We start from the raw sequence: 18,879 nt of genomic DNA, 5'->3' as shown, positions 1-18,879 counted from the left end.
AGTTTACATTGAAATCTGCAGCATCAAATCCAGCGTATATCAAATCCTACTCTTCAAATCTGTGCAGAATACTGTACGTGTGAATACACCATTAAGGGAGAAACTGTTACTACCTAAAGGGGGCTATTGTTACTATCTAAATGGGGCTACTGTTACTACCCAAAGAGGGGGGGGGGGTCTATTACTACCTAAAGAGGGTACTCTTACTACTTAAAGGGAGCTACTGTTACTACCTAAAGGGGGTACTGTCACTACCTAAAGGAGGGTTCAATTACTACCTAAAGGGGGCTACTGTTGCTACCTATAGAAGGCTACTGTTACTACCTAAAAGGGGGTACTATTACTACCTAAATGAGGGTACTGTTACTACCTAAAGGGGGCTACTGTTACTAACTAAAGGGGGGAACTGTTAATATCTAAGGGGGACTACTGCTATTACCTAAAAGGGGGTTCTATTACTATCTAAAGGGGGGCTACTATGAATACCTAAAGGGGGCTATTATGAAAACCTAAAGGGGCCACTATACATACCTAATGGGGGCTACTATGAATACCTAAAGGGGGCTACTATTACTATCTAAGGGGGGCAGCTAGTACAATTACCTAAAGAGGGTTGCTACTACTACATATTGGGGACTGCTACAACTACTACCTAAAGGGAGCTGCTGCTGTCTACTACCTAATGGAGGGCTGCAACTATATATAGGGAACTGCAAAATATATACATGGGGTTACTATCTACAAGGGGATCTACTTATAGGGCGCTGCTACTGCCTAAAGGGGGCAGCTATCTACAGGGGGACCTGTATGATGGTAATATGTATGGTGATATATGGTGATGTATGGCTCCTGCTAAGTAAAGCTGGTGGACTGTCGCATTGTGTGCAGGAAAAGGTTAGATATGCTGGAAGTTGCAAAACTACAACTCCCAGCATGTCTGGACAGCTGTTGGCTGTCCGGGCATGCTGGGAGTTGTAGTTTTGCAACATTTGGAGGTTCACAGTTTGGAGACCACTGCTTTATAGGCTAAATCAGCAGTTTAAAGTGATATTCCAAAATCATTAAGTCATCCCCTAGCCACAGTATAGGGGATAACAAGCAGATTGGTGAGGTTCTGACTACCGGAAGTCCTATCAATCCTGAGGATGGGGACGATAATCGTCCCCAGAATAAATGGTGCGGACCTGTGCACAGAAATGTTTAGCAGCTCCATAGAAAGCAGTGGCGGCATAGGCTCATTTTTGCCCCATATCCGGTTTTGTGACCAGACCTAAAACCGTAGTATACCATGGTTTTAGGTGTAGTCACAAAACCGTAGACGAGGAAAAAATGAACCGACCGGAGTCACTATCTGACTCGGGTCGGCTCATTCAAATGAATGAGATGGGGGCAGGATCTGGCTGGGATCTTGGAGCGAGCGGTTTTCCCATCCCCCAGCCAGATCCGGTCCCCATATAAACAAAACGTGGTGTGAACCCAGACTAACAGCTGACTGCACCGTATACAGTCAAGAAGTAGCCACTATTAGTTGTTTGAATGTTTTTATTTTTCGACCAACATTTTGGTTGACATTGTCCACAATTTCAACCAATTTCAATCTAACTGGGTACCATAACCAACTGCAGTCGATTTCTTGGACAACAAACAATGCTGGAAGATAGGTGGTCTGGCACATAGGAAATATGAAGAAACACTGATCTGGCATATTACAGGGGTACTCCTCTGGAAAACCTTTTTTTTTTTTTTTTTAAATCACCTGGTACCAGAAAGTTAAAGCGATTTGTAAATTACTATTAAAAAATCTTAACCCTTCCAGTATTAATCAGCTGCTGTATGTTCCAGATGAAGTTCTTTTCTTTTTGAGTTTCCTTTCTGTCTAACCACAGTGCTGACACCTGTTTTTAGGAACTGTTCCTAAAATGGACAGAGATGTCAACAGAGAGCACTGTGGTCAGACAGAAAGGAAATTCAAAAAGAAAAGAACTTCCTCTGGAACATACAGCAGCTGATAAGTACTGGAAGGGTTAAGATTTTTTCATTTAATTAATTTAATTTAAGTAATTTACAAATCTGTTTAACTTTCTGGTACCAGTTGATTAAAAAAAAATGTTTTACAGTGGAGTACCCATTTAAATAACTGGGGAAAGGGCTACCTAGCCCATTAGAGTATGCCTACAGGAATGCCGTAACATACAACAGACCTAGCAAAGGAGTAGACAAATAAAATGGAAAAGGTCTGATCTTGCAAATAGAATAGAATAAGGAAAATACAAATGAGTTGTGTGTAGCAGATAACTCCTTAAAGGGGGTCTGCTGGATACCCTCCTTATTGAAGCTCCATTACCAAATAATAGACATGGCAGGTACCTAATAATCTTGCTTACTTTGCAGGCATACATTCCTGGTTATCCTGGAAACTAGTCTGACATATGTTGAATTTTGGTGACCTTGTGTTGGGCTTGTGCTTATGCACAACAGCCATTCTAAACAGTCAGAGCTACAGTTTAAAGAATAGAATAGGTAAAAAGCAGCCTGAGCCTTCTAAAACAACAGGTTTTGTGACTCTTTATGACATCCCCTTGACAGTGCAGAAAAACGATAAATTCACCAAACGAAGTTGTGCCAGACAGACAGGCAACACCGAAAACAATAGTAGGTAAGTGCTGTATAGAAAAAAAATAGTAATTTGTACAGAACTTTAAATATTAATCTAAAAACAATAGAAAGCTAACATTTCTTGTACCTTGTACCATAGGCAGATGTGGATAATGAAGAGGCAGTTTCCCCCCTGGCCGTCTTTTACAAGACATCCTTAACTTCTCTTTCTCTAAACAACAACAAAACTCAAATAAGTAACATATGCTTGGACAAAAGGCACTGGGCTCCTGCATGGATGGGCGCCTTCTCTCTCTTTAGGGAATCTTCAAGGGCCTGATCTAAATGACTGCTATAAATTTATGGGGAATATTGTTGCAGGGTTCAGAAAATAAACAACAAATGTAGGAAAACAAAGAGGACACCGCTGTCTTCTAACCATCCAAACAGTTCTGATGTGTTAATATACAAAAATCATTTCCAGAGTAGGTAAAGAGCTTGCAGAGAAGTGGGCAATCACTTAAGAAAAATAGCACATAAATGTTTCATTATGCCAGTATCCTGAACGGTTCCCGTGCTTTCTTCTCCCATTAAAATGCAGAGGTCTAAATTAGGGGCTATGGCGCTTGCTAACAAATTATCCCAAATCAATCAATCATTCTCCTATATACAGCACTAGGGATTAGTTGCAAATATAGGAATCATGAGTACTGTATACTTTGTCCCCTTCATTTCTGTATACTTCTGTTGTGTGATGGACACACTTGAGTAGGCTAAAACAGTTCTGCATGCAAATACTTGTATGTTGTCCCAGGAGTTAATGTAGCCTCTCTGCTGTACAAGGTGAACTAAAGAAAGGAGAGCGCCTATATATATTTATGGTCATGTATTACTTGCAACAGTATCCGTATATAACCTATTTGACCTGATGTGTGCCCTGGTCTTGCCATAAGAAGTGCCTGAAAGGAGACTATGTGTATATATATATTGCTTATATAGATTAATTTAATGCATATGCATTAAACTGAGCTATTAGATGAGCACTCATTTGGTACAGCCTGCTTCCCATACTCCCTCAACCGACCCATGCCATAAATGTATAGCATACGTTGGGAAGGGGTTTTGTATAACTTGTATATTAATCATTTAAATCTCTGCTCACTCCAGGTAAGAATTCAGTGGGCAGTCCCAATCTCTCTATGGTTAAAAGTTTTTTTTAAACCTGTTAAGGACAGCGGGCGTATCCATCCGCCCCTGTTTTAAAGTCCTTAAGGACTGCGGGCGTATGGATACGCCCGTGTGAATTCTGGTCCCCGCCGCTAGCCAGTTGGGGACCGGATCGGGATGCCTGCTGAAATGAGACCTCCCATGTCGGCGATCGGAGAAAATCACATGTCAATTCAGACATGCGATTTTCTCCTATTCCGGGCTGATTGGGTCTCTGGTGACCCGATCACCCGGAAAATAGGGATGATCGGAGCTGTCAGTGACAGCCCTGATCATCCTGAGGGACAGGAGCGAGATTGCAGTGCTGCGATCTCCTCCTATCCCCTGCCCTTAGTCAGAACTGAGTTCTGACCAATGGCAGTGCACGACAGGGGGTTGCCATGGAAACCCCCCGCTCTGCCCACCCCTGGAGAAGATGGCGGCCGGTACCTGCAAAGAAGATGCCGTGGGGACCGGCGATCATCGCTGGACACTGCGGAGATCAGCGGCGCAGGTAGGGAAGCGACGGTGGGGGGGGGGGGGGGGGGAAAGAGGGGGCAGTAAGCAATATTAACTGCTGCACTTCCTAGTGGTTGCCAAACTGCAACTCCCAGCATGCCCAGACAGCCAAAGGCTGTCTGGGCATGCTGGGAGTTGTAGTTTTGCAACATCTGGAGGGTCACAGTTTGGAGACCGCTATTACAGTGGTGCCCAAACGGTGGCCCTCCAGATGTTGCCAAACTACAACTGTCAGCATGCCTAGACTGCCCAGGCATGCTGGGAGTTGTAGTTCTGTAACATCTGTCCCTTCAAGTTTTGCAATTTTCATGAAAATTTTGAAAATTGCTGCTATACTTTGAAGCCCTCTAATTTTTTCTAAAAGTAAAAATATGTCTATTAGACATATTATATTTGTGAATCAATATAAAATTTATTTGGTATGTCCACTTTCCTTACAAGCAGAGAGTTTCAAAGTTAGAAAAATGCAAAATTTTCAAAATTTTCATGAAATTTGGGGATTTTTCACCAAGAAAGAATGCAAGTAACGACGAAAATTTACCACCAAAATAAAGTAGAATATGTCACAAAAAAACAAAACAGTCTCAGAATCAGAATAATCGGTAAAAGCATCTTAGAGTTATTAATGCTTAAAGTGACGGCGGTCAGAATTGCGAAAAAGGGCTCAGTCCTTAAGGTGAAAAAGGGCTCAGTCCTTAAAGGGTTAGAAAGCTGTCAATCATCGATAAAGACTCCTATGCCCACACTTTTTCCCCATAAACGTATGCACACTTCACCAAGCACTTCATCGTAGAAAGTCTGAACGATATGTCAAGAGTTTTTACAAATAAACTTTAAAGTTGCTTTAGATGTGGAGCTTCACTTGAATGCTTGCTCTACAAAATGTCAGAAAATATATTAAAATCCTCAAAAAGCAGACATTAGAATTACATAATGCGATATTGTGAACTCCCCATACATTTGGTGTACAATTTCAATTTTTTTTTCTAGAAGACTATCATGAACAGAGTGGTGAAGACACAAAAGCAATATATAGCTCCTGCTGAGCTGTAATGTTATACATATAGACTGGATCTGACGGAGTACATATCAACTACAGTTTAATTTCCTCTTTTACCATAGCCCTTTCTTATGCCCCATATACGGATCTTTTACCTTCATTAAACTGTATGGATTGAGTATGTTGGTATTGTCAATGGCTAGGCTCACTGTCTGCCCTTTAAGTGGTTCCTAGTGAGTTAATAATAGGAATATATTAGAAGATGCCGACAAAGTTTGTGACCTTATCTCAGTAAAAGGCTGCAGGTTGAGTTCATGTAATTCAACCACAGGACTTTTCACTTTATGGTAATCAGATACCATGTGCCTAATATTGCAATTTTTTTATTTATTTTAAAGGTGTCTTATGTGGTAATGATTCACGCATCCAGGAGCAATGTTACCTCTCAGCCTTTATAACTAGTGAACAGAGAATTGTGGCTTTGCTGTCCCTAAACCATGCAATACAGAGCTGATTAAGTATGTACGTGCCTGTCAGGCCCAAGGCCTGATTATTAAAATCCTATATGTGTATTGTAAATTATAACTGTGTGTGATGGATCATCCAAGACCGGGGTGAGAGGTCATTCAGACTGTGGGTTTGTGTATTGCATTTTATTGGGGGTCTGGCTGTTTGTTTACATCTCCTTTGAAGTCAAAGGCTTTTTTGAAGTCATGCACTCTGGTCCCATCATTTAATCAAACAGATAAGGGGCCTGGAAGAGAGAACTTCATCTTTTGTTTTCTGAACTTGTCTTGCTAAACTCTTTTATATATTGTTATACCTGTATGTCATTTGTTCCTGTATTTTTATATATTTAGCACTGTGATACCTTTTATCAGATTAAATGTTTAATTAACCCCTTAAGGACCTAGCCATTTTACACCTTAGGACCAGAGCGTTTTTTGAACATCTGACCACTGTCACTTTAAACATTAATAACTCTGGGATGCTTTTACATATCATTCCGATTCAGAGATTGTTTTTTCGTGACATATTCTACTTTAACATAGTGGTAATTTTTTGTAGTAAATTGCATCCTTTCTTGGTGAAAAATTCAAAATTTGATGAAAAAAATGAAAATTTTGCATTTTTCTAACTTTTCTAAATTTTAATTTTATTCACAAATACAATATGTCTACTTTATGTGTGCATCATAACATATATGAGTTTTTACTTTTGGAAGACACCAGAGGGCTTCAAAGTTCAGCAGCAATTTTCAAATTTTTCACAAAATTTTCAAACTCACTATTTTTCAGTGACCAGTTTAGTTTGAAGTGGATTTGAAGGGTATTCATATTAGAAATACCCCACAAATGACCCCATTATAAAAACTGCACCCTCCAAAGTATTCAAAATGACATTCAGTAAGTGTATTAACCCTTTAGGTGTTTCACAGGAATAGCAGCAAAGTGAAGGAGAAAATTCAAAATCTTCATTTTTTACACTAACATGTTCTTGTAGACCCAATTTTTGAATTTTTGCAAGGGATAAAAAGGAGAAAATTTTTACTGGTATTTGAAACCCAATTTCTCTCAAGTAAGCACATACCTCATATGTCTATGTTAATTGTTCGGCGGGCGCAGTAGAGGGCTCAGAATGGAAGGAGCGACAAAAACCACATGGCATACCATTTTGGAAACTAGACCCCTCGGGGAACATAACAAGGTGTAAAGTGAACCTTAATACCCCACAGGTGATTCACGACTTTTGCATATATAAAAAAAATAAAAAAATTACCTAAAATGCTTGGTTTCCCAAAAATTTTACATTTTTAAAAAGGGTAATAGCAGAAAATAACTCCCAAAATTTGAAGCCCAATTTCTCCCAATTCAGAAAACACCCCATATGGGGGTGAAAAGTGCTCTGCTGGCGCACTACAGGTCTCAGAAGAGAAGGAAAGCTTTTTGAAAGCAAATTTTGCTCTGGGGGCATGCCGCATTTAGGAAGCCCCTATGGTGCCAGAACAGCAAAAAAAAAAAAAAAAAAACACATGGCATACCATCTCGGAAACTAGTCCCCTTGGGGAACGTAACAAGGGCTAAAGTGAACCTTAATACCCCACAGGTGTTTCACGACTTTTGCATATGTAAAAAAAAAAAAAAATCCCTAAAATGCTTGGTTGCCCAAAAATGGTACATTTTTTAAAAGGGTAATAGCAGAAAATACCCCCCAAAATTTGTAACACAATTTCTCCCGAGTACGGCGATACCTCATATATGACCCTAAACTGTTGCCTTGAAATACGACAGGGCTCCAAAGTGAGAGCGCCATGTGCATTTGAGGCCTAGATTAGGGACTTGCATAGGGGTGGACATAGGGGTATTCTATGCTAGTGATTCCCAAACAGGGTGCCTCCAGCTGTTGTAAAACTCCCAGCATGCCTGGACAGTCAGTGGCTGTCTGGCAATACTGGGAGTAGTTGTTTTGCAACAGCTGGAGGCTCCGTTTTGGAAACAGTAGCGTACCAAATGTTTTTCATTTTTATTGGGGAGGGGAGGGGGGCTGTGTAGGGGTATGTGTATATGTAGTGTTTTTTACTTTTTATTTTATTTTGTGTTAGTGTAGTGTTTTTAGGGTACATTCGCATGGGCGGGGGTTCACAGTAGTTTCTCGCTGGCAGTTTGAGCTGCGGCAGAAAATTTGATGCAGCTCAAACTTGCAGCCAGATACTTACTGTAAACCTCCGCCCATGTAAGTGTACCCTGTACATTCACATTGCGGGAGGAACATCCAGCTGTTGCAAAACTACAACTCCCAGCATGTACGGTCTATCAGTGCATGCTGGGAGTTGTAGTTTTGCAACAGCTGGAGGCATACTACTTTGGCTGGGAATGCTGGGGATTGTAGTTATGCAACAGCTGGAGACACACTGGTTTGCTACTTAACTCAGTGTTTCACAACCAGTGTGCCTCCAGCTGATGCAAAACTACAACTCCCAGCATGTCCGGTGCATGCTGGGAGTTGTAGTTTGCAACAGCTGGAGGCACACCGGTCGTGTAACACTGAGTTGAGTAAAAAAAAAAACTGTGTTTCACAACCAGTGTGCCTTCAGCTGTTGCAAAACTACAACTTTCAGCAGTCACCGACAGCCAAATGGCATGCTGGGAGTTGTAGTTATGCAACCAGCAGATGCACCATTACAACTCCCAGCATGCACTTTAGCTGATTGTGCAAGCTGGGAGTTGTAGTTATACAACAGCTGAAGGTACACTTTTCCATAGAAAAAATGTGCCTCCAGCTGTTGCAAAACTATAAGTCCCAGCATGCCCATAAGGGAATGCTGGGAGTTGTGGTGGTCTGCCTCCTGCTGTTGCATAACTACAGCTCCCAGCATGCCCTTTTTGCATGCTGGGAGCTGTTGCTAAGCAACAGCAGGGGGCTGTCACTCACGTCCAACTGCTGATCCACGCTGCAGGTCAGTCCCTCGCCACCGCCGCCGCTCCTGGGGCCCGATCCCAACAGGGACGCCGCAGGTGCCCTGATTGGTCGGCCAGTAATCCGGCCGACGAATCAAGGCGATCGTGAGGTGGCACCAGTGCCACCTCTCCCCTGCTGGCTATGGCTGTTTGGGGCCGTCAGAGACGGCCCCGGTCAGCCAGTAATTCCAGGTCACCGGGTCACTGGAGACCCGATTGACCCGTAATCCGCCGCAGATCGCTGGGGTGAATTGTACAGCGATCTGCGGGCATCGCCGACATGAGGGGGTCATCATGACCCCCCTGGGCGATATGCCGCGATGCCTGCTGAACGATTTCAGCAGGTATCGGGCACCGGCTCCGCTCAAGATGGCTGCGGGGGGCCGGTAAAGCGCATGACGTTCTCATACGTCATGTGTCCTTAAGGACTTGGAAATGGAGACGTATGGAACGTCATGTGTCCTTAAGGGGTTAATCAGCTCTGGTCTTTGATCTCTAAATATATGAGCTCACCTTTCTGAAGGAAGCTCTGGTGGAAACACGTTTATCTAAGGGTTAATTTGGTGACTTGCTGGGACTAGTAGTGGATACCCAGAGGTCTGGCGGCTTTAACCCTTGCACCATCACACTCTCTCTAGCGTCTCGGCTGGACCGATAGTGTGATCGTGACAGTGTCCAAATGTTAAGCTGTAAATCAGCCTGATCTATGGGACCACATAGAATCCAGGCAATAGTATTAAATCTTGGCACTCACCCTTGGTATCCCGGCCTTCTGGTTAGGATCCGGAAAACTTTTATAGATCCAGATGGAAGACCGAGCAGTAACTCACTGCATCATCCACTTATTTATTTGTATGTCTACTTTTTTTTCACTGTGCCACATTTGCTGTGTCTATGTTCGCTAGGATGATCAGGGTACGGTTGCCCTTTTGGGCGTCCCTCCTGGCGGTCTAGAGGAGGTGTGTGTGGCCTTCTGGTTCCTTACCTTCCAGCAACCCTGGGTATTTCGGCTTCGACTGAGATACCATCAGTATACTCCTCCTTGGCTGACACCTTGGTTAAAGGGGTACTCCGCTGGAAAAAAAGTGTTTTTTTAATTTTTAATCAACTGGTGCCAGAAAGTTAAACAGATGTGTAAATTACTTCTATTAAAAAATCTTAATCCTTATAGTACTTATAAGCTTCTGTATGCTCCACAAAAAGTTATTTTCTTTTTGAATTTTCTTTCTGTCTGACCACAGTGCTCTCTGCTGACACCTCTATCTATTTTTTAGGAACTGTCTAGAGTAGGAGCATATCACCATGGCAAACCTCTCCTGCTCTGGACTGTTCCTGATATGGACAGAGGTGTCAGCAGAGAGCACTGTGGTCAGGCAGAAAGGAAATTCAAAAAGAAAATAACTTCTTGTGGAGCATACATAAACTTATAAGTACTGGAAGGAGTAAGATTTTTTTTATAGAAGTTAACTACAAATCTGTTTAACTTTCTGGCATCAGTTGATAAAAAAAAAATGTTTTACAGTGGAGTACCCCTTTAACGCCTAGGTTGATTCCAGGAGGACTTGCAGTCCCTTTGTAGCTTCAGCAAAACGGGACATCAAACCCGGACCCTTGCAGGTGCCTTCTGGCCCGGAGGGAAAGGGTAGGTTTGTTGGGGGGCCTCTCTCCTTTCGGAGAAGGGCTTGCGATGGACCGCATCCTCGTGCATTTTTTCTTGCACTTGGGTGACAGAGAGCACGTACCTCAGCTATTAAAAAAAAAATAGAAAGAGCTTAATTCTGTATTCCTGGTTATCTGGGGAGGTGAAAGGGTTAGTGTCAATATAACTGGTGATCTAGGGCATTGATGGGGTAAAAATAAGAATATTTGGTGGTCTAGGACAATGAAGGGGTTAATGTAGGGATAGATGGTGGGCTAGGGCATGCAAATGGCAAAGTTTAAGACCTCTTGGGAAGGACAGTAGTAGTGTTAATTGCTAGATACCTAGATCCCTGTGGGTTACTCAACATTGTCCTGGCTATAATAGAAGGGTGAACACTCACAGTTCAGTTCCCTGCTCCCCCTGCACTTATCATAGAGATGAACACATATGAAAATAGAGAGGAATGTGCAGTTGTAACTGTGATTAGGAGCATTCTACACAAACATTAAAAAGCACCACTTTTTTTTGCTTATATAGAACAGCCTGGGTTATTATTAAATATGAATAATCAGAGTCTTCTGTATGTCTTGTTTATAGCTAGTTTGGTTTATGGATTGTATGCCATCTTGATTTCGATTTCCCCTAGTGCCGCCTACAATTCCCATGCTTTGCAAAGGCAGAGATAGGAGTCTCATCCCTGCACCTGCTTTCCTCTTATCTAGTGCAGTAAGTGATAGATCAATAACATAGAACTTCTGTACTGTTACTTGCACCATGAAGTCTCATATCCAATACAAATGCAGCCTGTCTTCTTGTGAGGGGTTTCAGATCGTATACACAGGAGAACAAATGTATATCACACAGGACATAATCTGCACACAGAAGAGGCAGGCAATGGGGTCAGGGCTGGTGTAAAAATTTGCAGCTAATCATTGAATGAACTTCATCACTGTACATCACATTTGAGAGTAGTCCTGGTGTGGATCAAGAGACACCTGTGCAAGGCACCAAGGAAACCGGCATATTCGCGGTACAGAAAGGAAGCTCACTGACATAGTCAGATACAGGCAAACTGGTTACAGCAGGCAGTGCAGATTTGTAGCCAACAGGATGGGTCATGCACAGAGGAAGCAACTTGCACGTACTATACAGAGCCTCATAGATTGGAGGCAAATTTTGACCCTATGAGCCAATAGTGAAACAGCAGCAGGAAGACGGGTGGCGAGATAGCTGGGAGGAGCACAGCTGGGACCATGGACACCAAAGGTAACGGAAGCCTATGTCCGCCGGGAGGCAGAAACTGCTCAAGTGACAGCAGACGACTGCCTAAATGAATAAAAAATATATAAAAACATAGGCCCTCATTTACTAAGAGTGGAGTGTAGGTTTCTTTGTGGGTTTTAATTCCCTACAATTTATTTTCCACGGTATTTACTAAGGTTTCCCTACATTTTCCACTTTCCCTACAATTTGCTTTTTTTACACCTGCTCTGATCTGTAGGGTTTTCCTCAGCTCAAATCCACCACATTTTATGTGGAAACCTTAGTAAATATGTTGGGTTTTAGTGAAAATGTCGGGAACACGCCCCTTTTCGGAGACCACGACCCTTTTTCCCAGTGGCCACGCCCTTTTCCGGGGTTTTCTTAGCAAAATGGAGAGTTAGTCGGGGTTTCTTCAATTCTGGCGCAAATTCTGGCGCAAATTCTGGCGCAGACAGAATTTGTGGCGCAGATTCTGGCGAAGACAGAATTTCTGGCGCAATGCGACAGAATCTGGCGCACAACCCGACAAAACATGTCGGGTTTGCAATAGTAAATGAGGGCCATAATGTTGGGCACCTTATGGCAATTGTATGTTTACCAATATAATGTTTGTTTTTAATATTTAGTATACCACATGAAGGGTGTTTAACAAACCTAAAGCTAGCTCAGTCTACTCACCAGTCTCCCGATTTTCAATAACATTTCTATTTTTTTTACTGTTACCTTAGGAATAATGTGTCAAAGTAGAATAAATGTGGCTATATAGGGGTTAATTCTTTACCCAGCTTGAGGTAAAAATCTGCATTTAGTTTCAGTCTACAACTAGTGATTTATGTGACTGGATAGCAAAGATGTGTGGAGATCTGAAGCAGACGGAGGCAGTTAGTACAAAGAGCCCTGATGGGAAGTTAAACAAAATAGTAGATTAATAATGTTCCACAATGCTAAATTCCTTCCTTAATGCTCTGAGGTTGCTGCGAGAATTAATCTTCGCTTTGCTGTAATTTGCACAACTGTCTGATGTGACGAAGTTATTGGACACATACACAAACATACTAAAATCAGCCATCTCCACTGAAGAGCATGTTGAGTTATCCCATTAGAGCTAGAAAACATTACAAAGGATTGACTTTCAGGGAAAAAAAAATTAGCTCCTGGCTGCACTCCGTAGCCCATTTTGAGACTGAAAACATGATTGGCTTTTTCCTTAATTCTTTCCAACTGCAGAAGATGGGCAAAGTAAATCTATCTGCAGTTGGAAAGAAGTATTTTCTGGAAGATGTGAGCAAATGAAGAGACTGTTAAAGGGGTTCTCCGGTGCTTAGACATCTTATCCTCTATCCAACGGATAGGGGATAAGATGCCTGATCGTGGGAGTCCCGCCGCTGGGGACCCCCGGGATCTTGCACGCGGCACCCCGTTTGTAATCAGTCCCCGAAGCGTGTTCACTCCGGGTCTGATTACCGACGACCACAAGGCCGGCGGCGCGTGATGTCACGCCTCCGCCCCCGTGTGACGTCACGCTCCACTTCTCAATGCAAGCCTACGGGAGGGGGCGTGATAGCTGATTACAAACGGGGTGCCGCGTGCAAGGTCCCGGGGATCCCCAGCAGCGGGACTCCCGCATTAAGGCATCTTATCCCCTATATGGTCTTTACTTTCTATTTGCCCTGTAAGTCTTCTATTAGTTTACAAGCTTTGTTTTGCCACTTCTTATGCCAGTATTATTTAAAGGGAGAACCCCTTTAAATAAGACTGGCATAAGAAGTGGCAAAACAAAGCTTGTAAACTAATAGAAGACTTACAGGGCAAATAGAAAGTAAAGACCATATACAGGTCCTGCAAGATCTAGGGTGGCCATAAAAAATTAGACCCAGCAGGCTTACCATTGAACACCTCCTCCATCACTCAAACACAAACTGTAAAACTAGGCATAGAGTATGGCCTAGGGCACCATGGAAACTGCATAGAGGACAGAGATGCTGTGCATTGCTATATACCGTATTTTTCGCCCTATAAGGCGCACTTTTTCTTCCCCAAAACTGGGGGGAAAAGTTGGTGCGTCTTATACGGTGAATACACATCTATCCAGGCGGTCCCTGCGGCCATCAACGGCCGGGACATCACCGATCGCGGTCATGCCCTGTATTAACCCTTCAGACGCGGCGATCAAAGCTGACCGTGGTGAAATTGCGGCGTCCCGAACAGCTTACAGGACACTGGGAGGGACCTTACCTGCCTCCTCGGTGTCTGCTCCATGCCAGGATCCCCTGCATGGCCCGCACTCTCCTTCAACATCACCAGGTCGTCGCGCACGCGGTCCCGTCATCCAATAGGAGCGGCGTGCATAGCGACGTGATAATGGCGACGTGATGACGGCGACGCAGAGCGTGGATCCCGGGGAAGAAGACTTCCTGGGCGTCGGGGACGCCATCACAGCGATGGAGCAACATCCAGGGCACCGGTGACGAACGGTGACGGGTCCGGAGCGGCGGGACACGTGAGTATTACATCCTATACCAGTGGTCTTCAACCTGCGGACCTCCAGATGCTGCAAAACTACAACTCCCAGCATGCCCGGACAGCCAACAGTTTGAAGATCACTGTTGGGTTCAGAATCTTTTTTTTCTAGATTTTGCACCTTTAAAATTGGGTGCGTCTTATATGCCGGTGCGTCTTATAGGGCGAAAAATACGGTAACTCCTTACATTGACTAGGCTAAGTGCTCTGTTCCTGACCTAGTAGGCGTAAGGCTAATCTGAATCGGCCTTTGAATCTGAAATGAATTTGATCGCAATTAAATGGAAACCAATTGAAATGAAAATTGAAAAAAAAATAACTAGTCATGACCTATCCTATCATAAAGATAAATTTAGACAGAATGGAAATGCTGTCAATTTTCTTCACAGAGGAATACAACAGCAGGCAAGTGGATAAAATTTTACAAATCTCACATGATGCTGTATCTGCAACATACCTAATTCTCTCAGAAATTCTCTCATGGGAATCTGTAGCAAAACCGGCAACTGTTCATTTCAAAAGTATTTACTTATTTCCCTTCTTTCAGATTCAACAGAAGGGTTTGATACTCCACTGAAAAAAGTACATTGCTTTGGGCAACATATCTGCTAGAGGGGGTTCCACACACAGCTAAGGGGGTTACACACACAGTTTTTGTGGTAGTTTTCTTGGTAGTTTTTCATTCAATTTTTTTTTTTTTTTAAGCCAAAGCCAGAAGTGGATTAAGCAGGAAAGAGATATATAAGTTTCTAATTTATAATTCTAGTTTTCGTTAATTACACTTTAGCCTTTAAAAAAACAACAAAGAAAAACTCCTGTCAGTGGCAAATAAACTTGAGAACAAAAGTTTTCAAAGTGTTGGGCATGTTGAAAAGCAAAATGCCCAATTCTCTTCCTCCTGGCATCTGCATTTAGGGCATAGTCTGAATACTCAAAAATCAAGATTTGGCATACTTTAACCGAATGTGTATGACATCTTAACAATAGATTGCGGCCTTTTGGTTCCTAATTTGGGCAAAAAGATAGGGTTGAAAGCTTCTTGGTTGATATAGGCAACACCTCCAATGTGTGGTGTCCCGGTACCGTATTACATACCGTACCTTGGTAGTGGTCCCCAAAGTCAGAGTTCCTAGGAACCGTGGGGTCCTCAGGTCTTGTCCTCCCCTAGTCACCCCTTAAATAGTTAATATATTATTCACGTAAATGTAAATAAATGTATATAAAAAGTGTACTTAACTTGTGCTAGCGTCGCAGGGGTCACGTGATGATGTTTAGTCTCTATGGTAGGTAAAAAGGACCTTTGGAGGTTCATGGGACATGTGATACCCACAATGCCTTGTAAAGCTGATTGACAGATGGTGTGGACCAATCCTAAAACGGCCAGCCCCTGCCCATATAAGGGACCTGCGGCCATTATTCGCTCTCTTGGGTTGCTGTCACTGAATGAGGTAGGACCTCCGTAACTTTCAACGACAATTACTAGGCCAAAGCCTTGCAGCCTCGGCTGATTCACTAAGTGAGTTCTTCTAAATCTCCCTGCAAATATCGGCAAGGACCCTGGACCTAAACATAACCCTAAATCCAGCGGATCTGCGCATACTAAATCCCTACAAGCTGAGGAACTTACTCAAGTCCCAACCAACTGTCAATCTAAGCTAAGTTGTTCATAGACTCTGTTACAAAGACTTGTTTATGTTCGCATGTTACAGAAAATCTTCAGTAAAGTTTACACACGTTTTCAGCAAAGCTCTGGTTGCGGACAATACTTTATTCTGCATCTACCTATCGCTCTTGGGAAGGGTGGCGATAGGCCAAGCCATACAGTATCTAACCCTCACCCTGGCGTCACGACTGACAAGAGTTAATTATAACCGTGATATACCTCACAGCAGCACCTCAGCTGCCATACACCCCGCCCCCCCCCCCCCAAGGCACCACAAATGTATCTATGCATGAGATTTTATTTGCACACTCCAGCATTGGACAACCTTTTCCTATGTCCATTATCCCTGAGGGTGTTGGCTTGCATATGCCTATGAGTACAGGGTCCAGTCAGGTAAGCTGAAAGCTACAGTGCGTGGTAAAAAAGGCATTCATTTAAAGAAACTAGTCCAAAGGAACATGAGTGTTCTTAATAATCTTCCTGGATGGTTAGAATCTGATGGCTTGCTGCAGCCAACACCACATTTATTATTTGCATTAGATTTCAAACATGACTGTCTTATGTGTTTCCTAAACAAAGTTTTCAGTGATCTAACAGGTTTCAGAAGCTACTACTACTGTTTATGTTTTTGTATAATGCACACCATGTATTGAATCCCAACCTTGTGTGTTCATAATCTTGCACTTTGTTGGTTTCCTTCCAAATGCTCACGTTCTCATCACTATCCTCTTATCTGAAAATGTTGCATTTTATGTTGATACAATAAAATGTATTTGGAGTCCAAGGGCAACAAAACTGTCACCTAGTAGCTCTTCGGTGACCATAGAAATGTTCCAGCTGCTTGTGAAACCAAAAGATAAGAATATGTAATTTCTTGCTATGCAACAGGGAATTGCTACATTGATAAAGTGAGTTAATAAATATAAAGTAACATTAACACAATGCTTTTAGGGGGGCTTTGCCAGAGTTGGTTTGAGGAGGTCAAGGTCTCAAAATCAGCCTTTGCTGGGTCGCCTACTATATGTCACTGGACTGGCACTAGATCAGCATGTCTGTTGTCTTGGGGTTACCTGTATTTTTCGTCATATAAGATGCTCCGGCATATAAGACGCACCCAATTTGAAAGCATAAAAATCTAGAAAATAAAGATTCTGAACCAAATACAATGTAAAGTATAGGACAGTGATCTTCAACCTGCGGACCTGCAGATGTTGCAAAACTACAACTCCCAGCATGCCCGGACAGCCGTTGGCTGTCCCGGCATGCTGGGAGTTTTAGTTTTGCAACATCTGCAGGTCCGCAGGTTGAAGACCACTGGTATAGGAGGTAGTACTCACGTGTCCCCGCCGCTCCGGACCCGTCACCACTCGTCATCGCTGCCCTTGATGTCTCCTCCATCGCTGTCGCCCCGTCCCCGTGGTGACCCCCGTCGCTCCGGAACGTCTCTGCTGCCCGGTATCCTCACTCTCCGTCGCCACCATCACATCGCTACGCACGCCGCTCCTATTGGATGACAGGACGACGTGCGCGACGACGTGATGACGACGAAGGAGAGCGCCGGACATGCAGGGGATCCCAGTACGAAGCAGACACCGAGGAGGCAGGCAGGTAAGGTCCCTCCCGATGTCCTGTAAGCTGTTCGGGACGCCGCAGCGGTCCCGAACAGCCCGACTGAGCAGCTGGGTTAGTGTCACTTTCGCTTCAGACGCAGCGGTCAGCTTTGATCGTCACGTCTGAAGAGTTAATACAGGGCATCACCGCGATCGGTGATGTCCTGTATTAGCCGTGGGTCCCGGACGGTTTTAATGTGTATTTGCCGTATAAGACGTACCAACTTTTCCCCCCCAGTTTTGGGGAAGAAAAAGTTTGTCTTATACGACGAAAAATACGGTATGCTAGATACAGAACTATCTTTCACTCCCTATATTTAGTTCCTTTCATGATCTTGTCACCTAAAAAAACATCAGCAGAATTTGCCCTTTTTCTGACTGAAACAGCTAAAATGCTTATTCTTGTTCTGATTTGCTCTAGCCTTGACTACTGTAACTCATTTCCAATTGATCTTCTCTTCTCTAAACTCTCCCTTCTCTATTCCATCCTAAATACAACAGGAAGACTCGTCTTCCTCTCCAGCCACAACACTGACACTTTGTCATGTGTCAGTAACTGCACAGTGCACTGGTTGCCCATTCAACTATATATATTTAAAATTTAACATTTATGTATGTTCCAGCTGGCTATTTCGATGAAACCTAGTACATATATTACTTACATGTCAACTAAAATATAGTAAAATTAAATCAAACCTAACTCATGACCTAATGTGAGGGTGTTTTTTTTTGTCTTAAAGGGGTATTCCAGGCCAAAACTTTTTTTATATATCAACTGGCTCCGGAAAGTTAAACAGATTTGTAAATTACTTCTATTAAAAAATCTTAATCCTTCCAATAGTTATTAGCTTCTGAAGTTGAGTTGTTGTTTTCTAACTGCTCTCTGATGACTCACGTCCCGGGAGCTGTGCAGTTCCTATGGGGATATTCTCCCATCATGCACAGCTCCCGGGACGTGACATCATCATTGAGCAGTTAGACAGAAAACTTCAGAAGCTAATAACTATTGGAAGGATTAAGATTTTTTAATAGAAGTAATTTACAAATCTGTTTAACTTTCCGGAGCCAGTTGATATATATATATATATATAAAAAGGTTTTGCCTGGAATACCCCTTTAAGACAGCAGAGATTGCAGGATATAAGGTTGGAATATGAGGACAGGATGTAAGGTCGATATATGAGGATGGGATATAAGGAGGGATATGAAGTAGGGATTTGAGGACAAGTTATGAGCTTGGGATATGAGGACAACAGCATGCTTACACGTTGCTTTTCCTGTCCCACAAAGTTTAGGTAGAAAGACTAGGAAACACCGGCTATTTGCCTAGTATAATATAAACGTCTTCCCAACAAGGCTCTCCACAGTCCTGCACCTTCTATCTTATCCTCCCTTATCTCTGT

General features: G+C 43.0%; 1 protein-coding gene across 45 annotated transcripts in view; it reads right to left on the bottom strand.

Annotated features, from left to right (window-relative positions):
- LOC130297737 (general transcription factor II-I repeat domain-containing protein 2-like) overlaps positions 1–18,879 on the bottom strand; it is a 1,987,867-nt gene that overhangs the window by 1,088,131 nt on the left and 880,857 nt on the right. The window lies entirely within an intron of this gene.

The sequence above is a fragment of the Hyla sarda genome, chromosome 13, assembly GCF_029499605.1.
Source record: "Hyla sarda isolate aHylSar1 chromosome 13, aHylSar1.hap1, whole genome shotgun sequence".
NCBI lineage: Eukaryota > Metazoa > Chordata > Amphibia > Anura > Hylidae > Hyla > Hyla sarda.
This window is presented reverse-complemented; position numbering and strand designations above follow the sequence as displayed.